Consider the following 13,234-nt stretch of genomic DNA (forward strand, 5'->3'; position numbering starts at 1 on the left):
ACAATGTTCATTTTACTCAAACATGTAAATATCAAAATCTGAGAAACTGATTCAAAAACTGTTGTACTCTCTCAACTTTTTCCAGAGCTGTATTTTATGCATTATGTTATTCATAATGCATAATGATTTTCAGAAATCACTTTGTTTACATCACAAAAATCTGGCTTTAAATTATTAACAGTTTTAGTTCAAATACCTAAGCAGATGTTATAAGTAGACTATATGACATTTGTCCTACTTATAACATGCAAAGAAACATTTTGTATACGGCCCCTTTAATGTCTTTTTTACAATGACCCCTGCAGGATGCACCCACAAATGTGTTCTTTCACAGCAACTGTTGAGAGATTAAACAGGCTTTACAGCCTGTTGGCAAAAATCTCATACAACAAGAAACTGTAGCTCACAATTCAGTTTTTGTCCAAATACATTAATTATTCACATCAGACAGCTACAGTGTTTGTTTAGAGTGGCTACATGGGTTCTCAGTTTCCAGTGGCAGTTTGTTTAGTCACCACAGTTGTCCCTAGATTAAAAAGCTTGACTATGCTGTTGCAACTACTAAAATCTATACCCTGTACGCCCTACACTAATGTTAGTGCGATTACACAGCCAAAATTAAATGTAGTGCCACTTTCAAGATGGCAGAAAAAAAACACTTTTGGTTAAATAAAAAAAACAGATTCCTTATGGAACCAAAAGAACCTTTTCACTCAAAGATTTTCACTATTATGTCATATCAGCCTTACCAGCCTTCTGTAAAGCTGCCCGCCCAATGACACACAATTTGTATCCAACTCTGGAAAAAAATAAGAGACCACTTCACTTTCTGAATCAGTTTCTCTGATTTTCCTATTTATAGATATGTTTAAGTAAAATGAACATTGTTGTTTTATTCTATAAACTACAGACAACATTTCTCCCAAATTCCAAATAAAAATATTGTCATTTAGAGCATTTATTTGCAGAAAATGAGAAATGACTGAAATAACAAAAAAAGATGCAGAGCTTTCAGACCTCAAATAATAATGCAAAAAAAAAAAAAAAAAAAGTTCATATTCATAAAGCTTTAAGAGTTTAGAAATCAATATTTGGTTTTCATGCATCTTGGCATGTTCTCCACCAGTCTTTCACACTGCTTTTGGATAACTTTATCCCACTCCGGGTGAAAAAATTCAAGCAGTTCAGCTTGGTTTGATGGCTTGTGATCATCCATCTTTCTCATGATTATATTTCAGAGATTTTTAATTTGGTAAAATCAAAGAAACTTATTGTTTTTCAATGGTCTCTTATTTTTTTCCAAGGCTGTATGATGAGAACATATTTTCAATTAGAAAATCTATTTAATCTTAATTTTGACTCCACACCGTAAAAAACACCCAGACAGTTTGTACCTGCGCAATTACAAGATTTTAAATTCTATTTTATCAATTATGCCTGGTTAGAAATTAAACTACTGTGAAAACACTCTGTCCTACTGAATGCAAAAAAGCCTAAATTAGCCCTTAAATATTTCTCTATGCCCAGATATGCCAACGTTCATTTTAAGGTTGAGCAAATTTGAATGGTATTGTTCAAGGCGGATTATACAATCACACCATCAGACTGTAAAACAATATTGATCGTGTTCTGATCTGTTTAATAAGGTCAGCATCAGCAGCGATACCAATCCAGCATAACGGATTGATTCATGACTAGTTGTTTCAGTCCATTTGCTCTCCATAATCAAACAGCACACAACAAAACTGCAGGAAGTGACTCTGCTGCCTGCTTCAGCGAGAGCCCAAATTCAATATCAAAGGCACTGGTGTTAAAAAAAAAAAAGAAGCAACAGAAGTGTTGGGGAATGAGTCAGTATGCTGCTCACTTCATTCTAATTACAGAGCCTGAACACCGACAGGGCCCTAATGCACGACCAAGCTCTGAACAAAACAAGCAGGTCCAGATGTAATAAGGCTTTCTGCACCGCTGCTGTGATTTCCGACTGCATTTCTAGCCGACGCTCACGTATGATCTTCAGTCGGATGCAGAGAACATCATGTACAAACGGCACTCGCACACTGACCTTCAAACACGCCATCCACACCCAAGGTCCTCTAGAGTTCATTTGCCTGTGTGTGAAAAAACGCTGCTGCTATCTTTTTGTCTACCTATTAGAGATGCTAAGAGCTAAGATATCACATTTTCTTTTTTTCAATACAGATAGCAAACTGAAAACAGAGCGTTTTAGGTATTTATCAAAGGAAGATACAGAAAATTAGGGTTGGGTATCACCTCTGATTTACAGAATTAATTAGGCTCAGATTCACAAGGTGCCAATTAAATTCCATTTCTGATTCAATATCAATTAATTTAGGAATATTTAAGTTAAAATTACAGGCTTCGTTCAGATTCAAAATTCGAGATTTTCAGAAAACTGATGTTGTAATTGTACATGCAACACTTAATACACCATTATTAAAAAATATATAGTTTACATGAAGAACTAACCCAAGACAATACCATTAATGCTTTTTTTATTATTATTATTTTTGAACGTGTCCAGAACACAACAACTGTGCACACTTAATGTCAAACTTGGCTGTGATTCTTCCACACTTTCACACAATGTAAGATCTTGCCAAAAAAGCTTTGAGTTTATTAAAAAAATGTTTTCATTGATTTCCTTTCTTTAAATGTAACTGCTGCCGCATTTAAGGTGGAACAAAAGACTGAGAAAAAATGCTAGCATTAACTTGATACATTACATTACATTTGGCAGACGCTTTTGTCCAAAGTCACTTACAATAATGATGTGAACAATCAGCAATATAAGATATAGAAGTTCAAGGCAAATAAACCTTTTAGGTAAGGCCTAAAGGAGGCCAATGGGAAAGAAGGAAATGAACTTAGAATTAGTTAGTTAGTTAGTTAGTTAGATAGTTAGTTAGTTAGAGGTGTTAAGAGAGTAAGTGCTCTTTGAAGAGCTCTGTCCTCAAGAGTTTCTTAAAGGTAACGATGGATGCTCCTGATCTGGTAGTGGAAGGTAGTTTGTTCCACTTGTTCGCTAAACACGAGTGAGATATAAATGTACTAAAAATGAGGCGCATATCCCCTAGCAGGCTCTAGTAACAATTAATTAGAAAAAAAAACGCTAGCTTCTCTAAAACTCAGCATGTATTAAAACTGTTGGTTTGATGCATTTAAGGTGAAATTAAAGGTGGAAAGGTGAAAGGAAAAATGCTAACTTTATCAAATTGCTAACTAATTTGATCAGATTGTAACAGAAGTCAATGATCCAGAATGTCATGATATTATATCTATAATGCACTCCAAATATCTCTATATATCCAGGACTGAAGTAAAACAAATAAAACTGGACATATATAATTTGCCTTTAGTAAATATATAATGAAAAATGAGAATGGTGTAATTTTTTCTTTTGCTAAAAACAATTTAAAAAAAAGTAGTACCCTGATGTGATAAATAGTGGTGGGTGATATGTCACCATATTTTAGGATATAATATTGTTCACAATAATCAAAAATGTTGGCGATATTATTGCTTATGATACGATATGGAACACCCCTAGTGCACACTTACTGTTTTCCCTTAACTTAACCCCAATCTAACACACCTGATTCAACTAATTAGCTCATTAGAGAGGCAGCTGTTATGTTATAGCAAAGAAACAGCAAAAATACTGTGTGATCATGAGAAGAAGGGATGTAAAGTTATGTACTAGAAATGTACTGTAAGCTGGGACTACTGGGAATGTACTAGAAAAATCTATCATTACCACCGTACTGCTGCTCGTGCTGCAATACTACACTGAAAGCGCAGTAATCACACACTACACTTTAGTGATGGCACGCTTACAGTTCTGCTGGTGTCACTTGAAAGGCCCGGTTGTCATGGTGCCAAAAATGAACCTGCTAGAAACCCAGCGCTTCCTGATTACAGCTTTAATTACTGCCACGTTCAGAACAGCAAATCAAAATAAACACTAACACTTTCAAAGCCACTCTCCAGGGACCTGTGGGACCAGGAAACGGTTTAAAATAGTCCTGCGGACGAGGCGAGATTTCGGGGAGCTTTCTTCTCGGCCCACAAACGGCATTTAAGCAGACACTGCGTATCTTAAGAAATTAGACTGGTGACAGTAACTTACTGTCAGCCTGAGTTTCCTTTAGGATGAATAATTCTCCTCCCGTGAAGCAGCTCCCTGATGTTCTGTTTCCAAAAATGGAACAAAGAGAAGTGATACAGAGGGAACAGAGGGAGAAAAAAAAAAAAAACTCAGTCCATTCCTATGCAGCTTTGATGTGTGGGGTCAGACATCTCTGGAGTTATTTCTGCAGGATGACAAATGCATGCAGCTTTCTAAACGCATGATAGCCGGATCCTTCATCTAATTGTCAGTTTGTAGTTTTGCTAATGCAAAAAAAATATATAATAAACTCGATTTTCCACGAGCGTCCCCGGTCGCAGTGCTGCCAGTGACAGGGGTTAGATCCGGCACTGAGGCCCGTGGGCCCTGCTTCTGACGGAGAGCCTCACGGTGGGGAGCAGCCTCGCACAGGCTGTAATGAAGGCGCTGTCATGCGGCAGGACGGAACCAAGGTGATTTTTGTGGATTTTGAGTGAGCAGGACACGAGCAAACATACTCCCACAGGAACTCACAACCAGACCAGAGATGAGAGACAACAAGCTACTGGCAGCACAGAGAGCCCCCAGCTGCAATCGCTCCCAAAGTCTAAGAACCTTCGCTTCTGATAATGTAAGATATTGTCAGATTTATGTTGTATTCGAGTTGCTAACGTTTACGGTTTGTTCTGGAATCATTCTGGAACTCCCAAAATTCCTCTCCTTAGTGGACAGGAATGAACACACTCAGAGCACCAGCGACCCAAACTAAAGACCACTGACTGAACAACTGAATATAAATGAAATGAAAATATATTCAAATCCCAACTCGTATTTACATTACTTGCACAAGAATGTGATTACATAATCATAATATTAGCCTAATACGTTTGCAATGTGTCACTAGAATTTGGTTATGATGTGTGGGCTAGCATATAGAGGTTTTTCACTGTTATGAGTAACATTTTTTTAAAACACATGCTATCCATGTTGCCCTCGAAGAAATGTTCAAATCTTTTTATATATATATATAATTTCTTTCTTTATATATAATGGAAATTCCAGTCATTTTTTGGGGAATTTCTGTCTAATTTGATTTCTGAGAAGTAAAATAACAAGTATTTACACAGGCAGTGGTACATGCATTTATACCTCTCTCTCATCCTTCTTCCTGTCACTGTCACATGGAGAGAAAGTGACCCATATTTATTCTTTCTCTCTCACAGTTCTCACCTTTGGATTTGAAGCAACTAAAAATAAGCAAGAATTTCAGTGATATTCTCGTTGTAACATTTTATTTCATCTCATGATGATGCAATGTGTCTGTTTTTGAGTGACATACATATGTCATGTACCTAACAATCTTTCATGGACATTAAACTCTTATGTTTCGGTACGTTTCTGTAGAATACAGCACTTCACATTAAACCACCCTTTTTGCTTAATATTTAGTTATCAGTCACAATATGTATTGTTTAGCTACTACCATGATTTGTTTTTTACATTATTTAATACTTCGGTTTATAAGTTACACTCTTAGAAATGCTACACAAGAAGAAGTTTGGACACACCTCATCTCATTTAATTAGTTTTCTACCTTTTTAGGATTTTCTACATTGTAAGTTTAATATTAAAGACATTAAAACTATACAGGACCACATGGAATTTTTCTTTAAACAGAAAGTGTTAAACAAACCAAAATATGTTTTATACTTTAGATCCCTCTAGGTAGCACATTTAGCTTTGAGGACAGATTTGCACACTCTTGGTATTTTAATCTTAGTGTTTTCATGAGTGAGAGTTTTAAAGGAGTTCCTGGAGGTGCTGAACAATAGCTTCTGCTTTTCCTTCACGCTGTGAAGCTCCAGCTCATCCCAAATCAGCATCTCAGTTCATCAGGTTTAGATCAGGAGATCGTGGAGAAAACAAGCCAAGCACCGGTTTTGTTTTTTACTACTTAATTCCCTTTAATACTATGTGTCCCTTAAATGCTTTAATGCATTTAATATTTATCAACAATGTAGGAAATACATTAAATAAAGAAATAAAGAAAAACACTGAATAAACAGGTTTGTCCAAACTTTTGACTGGTACTGTATATATTATTATACTGTATATTCTTGAAACATAGAGATTTGAGAATATCGTTCATTGTATACACTTTTGACTATACTGCACTACATACTCAGAAACTAGTTAATTTTTTAGTAATTAATACCCAATTGGGATGCACCCATTGTCATAGACATGTGAACAATGTAGAGATTGTATTTATATGATGTTAGATTTTTTTTTATATATTTATGAAGAATTTTATGTATTACACACATTTAATTGAAGTTGTTGTTACTGGAACCATAATTTACAATGTCTCCAGAATAACTAGCATCTTTCACTAAGAGTGTGTACACTCGTGTAAGACTTAATCAATCCAACATACAGGCCAGAATCATTTTAAATGAGGTTCTTCGTTACAAAATGGTCTCCTCAAAACCGCAACAAGTACACTGAATCTGTCCCTTACTTATTAATCACAGATTTTTTTTTATTACTCATTTAAAGTCACCTGCAGCATCTCTGAAGCGTTTTTAATTTTAGTCTACATATTTTAATGCACCAAGCTAGAAAAACAACCCCTTCTTTCTCCCCGACCGTGCACTAATCCTCATGCTGAAAGAGAGACATTACTCTCTGCTTGGTGAGTGCACTCCACCTTGGCTCTCCCTTCCTCTCCCCACTTTCTCCCACTGACCACTTTATTAGCCCCACTCCTCTCCTCTCCGCATCCCTCTCTCTTTGTTTTTCCAATTATACTCTACTTACAGCCCCACACTCCACTTCCTCCCAGACACTCTCACTGCAGTGGCCTGCATCCCCTTACAGCAGCCGCTGCCGTTCAGGCAGAGCCCTGGACTGCATTGGCGCAGGAGTCTACGGGGAGTAACACAAGCACCTCGGCTCCGCAAAAGTCAGAGGCAAAGCTTCGGCCAGGCCCACGGAAGAACGTGATAAACATCTGGACGATGTTGCTGTCAAGCTGCTTGTACCTCCTTGACCGCGCTGTAAATATAAACACAGCGGACGATGAACTGACTGCTGCTGTTTTGATCTGATTTAATATAAATGAGTGTGAGCCACACCCTGCACAGTCGCTACACTCAGCACCATCCGCTCAAAACAAACATCCTTTAAAAGCTTCAGCGTTCTGGTATTCAGAGAGCACAGTCTTCAATTAGGGGTTCAGTACAGACTTGAAAATGAAGGTGCCAAAACAGGGTTCTTTGGAGCGATGCCTCACAAGCTCATTTGTCTGCTTAAGAATTTAGCGGTGCATCAATTTGAAATCGTGGTCCCAGGTAATCCAGTATTGGTTATTGAATTATTGAAGTCCAGATGCTCAAACAAAAATGTTATTTTTTTTATTTTTTATTTATTTTTATAAAAAACTGAATTTAGCCTGAATTTATAATGATCAATTAACATTACAGAAATATAACTTATTAATTGTTTCTATAAGTGTCCTTATAGTGGAAGCAGAGTTAGCTTAAAATGCTATCTAACAATTTTTTTAATCTGTTCTCTCTGGTCAGCAGTTTAGGAACATCCTAGAATAGCTCACATTAATAATTCAAGTTAGCAACCATTATATACGAACTAAGGAAACATAATCCAACATACACAAACACACACAATATTTAATCAACACACTGCAGCATTACAGTCAAAATCATGCACTCATGCACACATTAGAAAGTATACAAATGTCAAATACAAAGTCATTAATAATCATTCCATAGAAAAACACATACATACCACTTTGATACCGCTTTTTTTATTGTTTGATACTGAAACTGCAACCTTATGTATATCACAATATCAATATCAGTCAGATTCCATCTGTTTACATCTTTCAAAACTAAGCTGTTAATATAAAATGTGTTTAAATGCACTTTGCTTAACCATCTAAATAAGGTCATGCTCAAAGTATGAAACAAATACTGACATGTAGGCTTGAAATAAGAGTGTAGGTTAGTGGATCATATCGGGTTATACTTTTTTCTTTCAAAATTTGATCCAGTAATTTTGGCCAGTATTGGGCCAACACCAATACTGAGCATCAGATCAGTATACAGAATGATAGACCCTGTTTACACCTGTTCACTTTATGTGACTAGTACACTGATTTTAGCAACTTGTATTTACACTTAGGCTTCTCCAGTTACTCAGAGTGAAATCTGAACACTGTGAAGGACAGAATGTGCAAATTTGTTTTTTGCTCTGCGATCATAGTGTTTACACTGCTAAAGAATGCGGCTCACATGCATTTCAGACCACCGTGTGATTCAATTTGTGTCTGTTTTAAATGTCACTTGGGTGCGTTTACACTTGCTCTTTTATGTGACTTGAGCTCATTCAAATATAATCTTGATTCTTAAGACAGATTAAGAGACCAGGTGGAAACTGGGTCTATAAGATTTTGACCTCCTAAAAATAAAATGCTTTAAATGGGTTATTAAGCGATGCCAATTTGTTTGTAATCGAGATGTGTAAGTGTAAAGCACATTTCAAAAGCTCTTACATGTTTAGGTTATTTGCCACACAGAGATTATTCACAAGCACCCATCTCTATTAGCATAGTAATTTGGAACCAAAACTATGTGTGTGACTATGCCAAACAAACTAAATTCATATTTCACATTATTAGCTGTGTAAAAGCCAAAAGCAGACTCAACATGTAGATCCAGTCGAACATCATACCTGATTGCTCAATGGCTCACCACCATAATTGAAAAGGAACGTTGTACATATGCTATATTTGCTTATATGTGTTTTGATGTTTTTTACATGATGGACTCAATTCATGAAATAACTGATGTGGAGTGAGGCCAGATGGATGGGACATTTCGAATGGGACATTTCGATGAGACAAGTTGTTGTGGGCATTTAACATTCCTTAATTCAGTGTCACATATGTACTGGGAATACATCATAGAACACATTACTACCCACAGTGGACAGCGTAGCGAATGGCAATGACTGTGGTTGGTTGCTTCTGGCTAGAATTGTCCGTGCAAACCTGACATGTGACTCTGGCAGAGAAATCGCATCCAATTGCTTATCCTGCAGCTCAGTACAGTGTTCCTTGGCTTCCATGGGATATGGCAAAAATCATAGAACACAATACTAATTTCTGTCTCATGAAATGTGACATGTCAATGTATTATGCATGTTTATCAACAGTTTAACACTCTATTACAGGCCCCTCAATTGCAACTCATGAATCATACATGGCACTGCACCAGTCAGGCCAATCTATCCAGTGTGTGAAGCACACTTGCTTCTTAGTCCAACAGCAGTTCTGCACACACACAACCTTGGTCCCGTTTAACCATCTCCTTAATAGTAGCACTCAAACTAGGGCAAGTTGGACAGAGAACTGGGGCGCCCACACTTTCTCCAAGCACTTTCGTGTGAAGTTTGGGAACACGTCCTGTTTATGCTACTCTGAGAAGCTGTAGCTTTGCTCATGGATGAGCAGCATAAGTGGCCCAGGACTGTGTAAATGCAGTGAGCCATCATGCAGCACTTTCAGTAAAACTATCTGGAAAAACTTGGCCTACACAGGCTAAACACACACCTGTGCATCTCCCCAATCCACACACAAACATAGTCAGAATCAAGTGAGCAACAAGCTCCTCTTCCCTTCATAGTAAGTTCAATGTTTACAGGGTTTCGGTGCATCACATGTTCCTGGACATGCTAATAATAATCCAAATGCAGCCTAGTTTACAGTCAAAGCCACAGATTTAGCCTAGCCATTGTACTACTATCACCCCATCCCCATCCATCCAATAGTGACAGGGGTCCTATCTTGATAAGTACAACCAAATGACCAATCAAAAGAGAATATTGACTTATGGACTCAATGACGGTCATGAGCCTGAGCAGCAGTGGCTCAACCACAACAGTCCCTGCAACACCCAACACCACCAAGACTATTAGCGCCCCACTGCTATCCACAAGACCCATACCCCCCTCCCCCCCTTACCCCTTCTTCTTGTGTCCTTTCTCCCCTCTGTCCCACACCCACAGACACATACACCTTGCTGTGATGAAACACCCCACATACATCCTAAACACCCCACATACATCCTCCTAAATTAAACCAGAGCAGCTCTTGCACTCCGGACAGTGGAGTTTTTTTGCAGCCCTCTGTCGTCACTCATCCCACGTCAGGCTTTTGTCTCTACGTTTTTTTTTTTTTCGACAATAAAAAAAAACCCAGAACGACCTTTGCTGGTCACCTTCAGAGGGCGATCGCTCACAAAAAATAGACTGAGTGTCCAGTGGCGCAGAACTAGTCGTGAGACAATAAATTAATTATTCAATAAATTAATTAAAATATATTTTTCAAAGGAAAAAGAGGAGGGAAAAGCTGGAGCTGGTGGATGGATGAGAGTGGTGATGGCGATGGGCTGCACTGCAAGAGAAGGTGCCCCCCACAAACCACCCCCCTCCACCACATCCCACCACACACACACACTCCCCACATCTACACCCCCCCCCCACCACCAACACCATCACTACAATCTGCAAGGTTACCGGGCTGCTGCTCCTCTGCAGAAAAAAGGCCGTCCACATCGACACACACACACGCACAAACACACACACACACGAGCTACAGGCTGCTAGCGCACAGTCATGCTCTACAAACACGAGCACCTATAGCGAGCATCCATCCAGCTTCCAGTCAGTGAGGGGGGCAGCAGCACTACTGCAGGGGAGAAATCACACACACACACACACACAGGATTCTGAATTGACAGGTCGCTCTCTTTCTCTCGCGCGCACGCATACATAAACACACACACACCTACGCCAGGCGAAAGCACTGACTGAGGTGCGCTGAGGTGACGCGGTTCGCTCGAGCTGCATATGGGAGGAGAGACGCTGCGCGCGAGCCCGAATCCGAATCGAGCCAATTCAGTGTGAACGCTAATGATGATGCTGGTGGTGATCGCTGCTGTGAGCAAAACACGCCGTGGACAAGATGAAAAAAAACGCTCTCAAAAGATGTAGTGTATAATGCAGCAGGTTTTGACAGTGAGAAATAGGCTATGCTTTGCATGCCGGTGTTCTGTCGAGCTGTGTTACTCATCGATATGTGCCATTTAGCAGCTTTTAATGTTTGATTGGGTTTCATGATAATAATTGTGTTTTCCTCTGGTGTTTTGTGCATTTTGAGCTATTCATTGCTGTTATATGCTATGTTTGAGAGTGTGAGTGGCGAGTCAAATAGATACATAAATAAATACAAAAAAAAGATTTAGTATTTTTTCTTATTGCCTCAGTTAGGATACCTTCCATTTGTCCTGCTGCAGTAAATATACAGTGTAGACTATGCAAATAAAATAAAGTCTGCCCATACTTCTATACTGGTAGCATTTTTTAATATGGTGGCACTTTAATCTAGTGAAGTATCTGTACCTTCGGTATAACTATGCTAGTTACACAGCTTTACCTTTTTACCTTTAACTATGCATGTGATAAAACTATGCGAGCACACTTTGAGAAGGGAGCACAACTCGACACTGGGCTTCAATGCAGCAGTTTTGTTTCTCTTTTTTGTAGGGGAGCCTGTAGGACAGCTATTAGTAAACCTTAGGACATGATTTAGTTTAATAGCTGGCTAAATAACTACCACGTTTGCTGAAATGTCCCTGTTAGGGATAGCTAGCTAACACAATATAAACAGGAGGCAGGGTTATGGTCATTTTATAAAAGCAGCTAATGAATGCAGCTAAACACTGTATATGTTATTTATTATTTTGTTTGTTTTTTGAGGTGCTGTGCATCTCAATAGCAAGCAGACTCACCAGGCCATGCTCCAAGGACATCGACGCAGCGTTGCTGGAGGTGGTGTTGGTGTTGGTGGAGGAGAATGGCAGGGAGGAAAGGAAGCAGAGGAGGGGGGTGATTATAAAAAGGGGAGCAATTCCTGCTCTTGAGGATTCTGTCTCAGGAGAAAACGGACTCGACGTGCGACCTCGATCACCTGCTCTCCGTCGCCATGTGCTCCTCGGGCCAGCGGGGGCTGCGGGCAGCGGCGTTGCGGCGCTGAGTTGCGGGGCGGAGGGAGGGGGGATGCTGCTGGAGTCCTACAGCAGCGCCGCGGCTGCTGCAGCCTGCTGGGGCTCGGGCTGGGGCTCCTCGGCGCGGGGAGAAAGGGGGGATGAAGGCATCGCGTGAGGAGGATGAGTGTGGTGGATGAAGCGGGAAAGGGAAGGGAGGGGTGGTTCAGGAGGAGGACGAAGGAAAAAAAAGAAGAAAAAGAGAGTAGGAAAGGAAAAAATAAGAGAAAGAAAGCCAACAGAGAAGGGGGGTAAGGTGGCGGAGAAATAATTCGTGGTAAATTTCGTGGAGGTGAAAATCAAAGTTGGGCTTTTCGATGCGATGTGATGAGAGAGCCCCCCTCGCTCAGACGCAGCGTGCGCGCGGGCTGCCGTGCGCGCGAGAGAGCACCAGAGGGAGGGAGGGCGGGGGGACGAGCGCTCGCGCTCTCTCTCTCTCTTTCTCTTTCGTATGCACAAGCTCGCTCTGTCGCTCAGGCGCTCTCACTCACTCTCTCTCTGTCTCCGCCCCTGCATCACAAGCCCCGCTCATACGGTTCTCCTACTCCGCTATCACGTCAAACCCCTACTTGGAGCCCCCTCCCACTTTGAGACCCCCTTCCCACTCACCTCCAGTTTAAAGGATTGGTATCTAACAGTTTATTTACCTCACTGCAGTGTTCCCCGGCTCTTCAGCAGCCCACGGCAGACCTACAATCTCGTTCTATTGCTTTTAATACACTTGATAGTGACATTTAATAGTAGCAGTATTAGCCTATGATGTGGTGTGGGGAAAGAAAGTCCCTGGCAAGAGTTTAAATTCTCTGCCCAAGCTCGAGCCCAAGAAAAAGGTCTCAAGAAAAAGGTCTGTGACGCATTTTGTTTGTATAAAGCAATGGCGTGATAATCACAAAAAATCACAAAATAACCAAAAAAAAAGGGCACCGAGTGGTGATCGCTGGATGGAATCCTGGTCATGCAGATTGCCATCAGCTGC

General features: G+C 40.0%; 1 protein-coding gene across 8 annotated transcripts in view; it reads right to left on the reverse strand.

The window, feature by feature from the left end:
- atp2b3b (ATPase plasma membrane Ca2+ transporting 3b) overlaps positions 1–12,639 on the reverse strand; it is an 82,354-nt gene extending 69,715 nt beyond the window's left edge. For 7 of the 8 annotated variants that reach the window (XM_022677409.2, XM_022677408.2, XM_022677406.2 and 4 more), the window contains exon 1: positions 12,004–12,639. The gene's annotated coding sequence lies outside the window, so the exon portion shown is untranslated. Of the gene's footprint in view, positions 1–10,849; positions 10,870–12,003 lie in introns of those variants that run through there. The other variant, XM_049462709.1, reaches the window with a different exon arrangement.
- Positions 12,640–13,234: the final 595 nt, after the last annotated feature.

Source organism: Astyanax mexicanus, chromosome 13, assembly GCF_023375975.1.
Source record: "Astyanax mexicanus isolate ESR-SI-001 chromosome 13, AstMex3_surface, whole genome shotgun sequence".
In the NCBI taxonomy this organism is placed as follows: Eukaryota; Metazoa; Chordata; class Actinopteri; order Characiformes; family Acestrorhamphidae; genus Astyanax; species Astyanax mexicanus.